Source organism: Pan paniscus, chromosome 1 (assembly GCF_029289425.2).
Source record: "Pan paniscus chromosome 1, NHGRI_mPanPan1-v2.0_pri, whole genome shotgun sequence".
NCBI lineage: Eukaryota > Metazoa > Chordata > Mammalia > Primates > Hominidae > Pan > Pan paniscus.
This window is the reverse complement of record NC_073249.2, coordinates 206,872,882-206,875,698: the sequence shown is the minus strand read 5'-3', so window position 1 is coordinate 206,875,698 and position 2,817 is coordinate 206,872,882. Positions and strand designations below refer to the sequence as shown.

At 44.3% G+C, this 2,817-nt stretch overlaps 1 long non-coding RNA gene across 1 annotated transcript; it reads left to right on the top strand.

Annotated features, from left to right (window-relative positions):
• The first annotated feature begins 696 nt into the window (after window positions 1-696).
• Window positions 697-2,257, top strand: LOC130541110 (uncharacterized). The gene is made up of 2 exons (XR_008955142.1): window positions 697-816; window positions 1,898-2,257. It is a non-coding gene; the product is annotated as an uncharacterized LOC130541110 (long non-coding RNA).
• The last annotated feature ends 560 nt before the right edge of the window (window positions 2,258-2,817 follow it).

Here is a 2,817-nt window from a genome sequence, read left to right as displayed (position 1 = left end):
GAGCAGCTACAAATTACTAACTCATTTTAATTCATTTGAAGGAGTATTAAAGATATACTCTACAGCAAGGACAAAATCAGTCGCCTATATGTACTGGGCCAACCTATTCTCAACTCTTCCAGTGATTAATTGGATCTGTTTGCAACAGATCTGGCCAGGGAGAGTGGGGTGACCAGAGCCCAGGAAACAGCAGAGTTCGACCTCTTTCTTTATAAAAACTAACTACATATAAGGCTCAGTCTTTCATAAGAGGTCACATTTATATCATGCTTAAAAGCGTGCCGATGGCTTTCACTTTCATCATCTCATTCGATTTCCCCACAATAATCTTGTGAATAAGAAGCACTTAACACAGTGCCCATTAAGAGTGCAATCAAAGGCCGGGCAGGAACCGGTCATCCCATTTCACAGATGAGAAATATAGGTTCAGAGAAATAAAAGAAAGCGATTGAAGCTCTCTCTCTCCAGGGCTCCCAGAGGGGACAGGGCTCAGTCTGCACATCTGTGAAATGTGTGCGTGGGTTGAGATGATTATCTCTGAGGTGTGGTGCATTCCATGACCTCCGAGAAGCTCTACACGGCCACCCGCGGGCCCTAGGGCGTCAGCCGTTCCTACACCCCGGGCCCTCTCGGGGACCGAGTTTCCCAGACTGCTCTTGGTCCCTCCGCTCCCACCCTCCTCGCTACCCCCGTCCTCCGCCCTGCCCCGTGAACCCTCTCCGCTGCCGCCTCCCCTCGCCCACCTCGACGGCCATGTTCGTGGGTGGGGAGAGGCCAGCCCGACCCTCGGACTGCGGGACTCGCGGGCTACTTTAGGTGGGCGCGGACCTGGGGCTCTAGCACTGACTAGGTCACTGCACCTGCGCAAGAGTCTCCGCCACTCTTGTCCGGGTGGGAATCAAACTCTAGCGCCACCCTTCAGGGCGCTGCGGATTTGTTTCTAGATCTCACTCCCGAGGCTACCCAGGGCCTTTCTCTCTAACCCTCAGGAGGAAGAGCAAGCTCCATAACAGACAGAAGTTTAAATTGTCATTCCCAACTGCTAATCAGGAAGCGGAAGTTAAACTCTTAGCAAAATGGCAGCACCTGGAAAGACAAATGGAGCCAAACTACCTGGGTTCAAATCCTGACTCCACCACACGCTACGTAGGTGACCTTGTCCTTTATTATAGTTTCTTCATCTATTAATATGAGGTTTGAATGTATAAATAGTTGTAAATCAACTGTACCAGAATAATGCCTGGCATACAGTAAGCATTATATAAGTGTAAAGTATTATCCCAAATATTTTACTTGGCAAACATTTTATCAATACTACTCTCGAAATAGGCTTTTTGATATTGTTAACATACGATTACAAGATTTTCCCTCTCCTGTCCCCTTAATTGCCAAGAAGTGTTTTCTCCTTTACCTGAGATTTTACCATCCCTCTCAATCTGCTGACCATAAGCCATTTTTCCAAAGGGGGTGTATGTCTTAGGTTGTACTTGTATATAAAAGAAAACTTATAATTTTGATGTGTTAAGAAACTGAGATGTAGTTGTCACTCAACATTTGACTAGTGGGGGCTCTCTCAATACTTCACTACTTAGTACAAATATTTCAATTAACAAAAAAGCCCTACTTTCATTTCTGAATCTGTGGTCTTACTTTCCATAAAACCTGTAGTAGATTGCAAAAACAAAACACTTCTATTCCTGTATGCATTTCCCTTTGCAACATGTGTTAACTGTATTTCTCATCAAGAGATGAAGTCTATTTCTCTACCCCCTTGAGTCTGGGTTGGCTTCGTAACATGCTTTGACAAATAGAATGCAACAGAAGTCCCACTGTGGAATTTCTGAGCCTAGACCTCATAGGCTTTGTAACTTCCACCTTCTTTTTTTCTTGTTGATAGGGTTACCAACGATCCTGATCTGCCCAAGGCTGAGGAGTTTCCCAGGATATGGGACTTTGACTGCTAAAACCAGGATAGTCCCATGCAGAGCAGCATGGCTGATCACCCTACTTGCTGCCATGAGACTACCACCATCCTCGAGGATGATAGATCCCAAGGAGAGAGTGACCCAGTCAACATCCAGCCCCATCAGCATGTGACTTATCCAGCCCCAATCCAGTCACCAGATAATAGCAAATGCATGAGTTAATTCAGGTGAGACCACCAGAATGATCTAGCCGAACTTATCTCAAATTGCTGTCCTCTGTTGGAGTTTTTCTGCACATAAAAAATAAAATTGCTGTCCTACACAACTGTAAACAAGCGAAATGGTTGTTTTTATAAACCACCTAGTTTTGGAGTTGTTTGTTATATAGCAGTAGATAACTGTTACAATACCGCAACCCTTTAACTACAGGGAATTGTGCTTAAAACCTAAGGAGTAGACTCCAATTTTAAGACAATAAAGCCCAGCCCTCCCTCACCACTTGTTCATTTCTTAGACTCAAAGAATATTGGTTGAGTGCTTACTGTGTACTAGGAACTGTATCATGGGCTTAGCATCCACTACTGAACAAGACAGGTAAGTACTCTGCCCTCAAAAATCTTATCCAGTTTGGGATACAGATATTAAATGAATAATTATAAGTTACGGGGTGCTTTAAAAATAAATGGGACTGAATAGAAGTGAAGGAGTGTAAAAAAAGCAAGTCTTTTTTAAAAAAGAAGTGGCATTTAAACTCAGTTCTGAAGTAGGAGTTATCCAGGTGAAAATTGGGCTGAAGTGTGTTCCAGGCAGAGAGAGCAGCATATGGGAAAGCTGTGGACTAGGAAGGCTCTTGATGAGGAGGGACAAAGTAGCTGGAGTTTAGGAGCTAGGA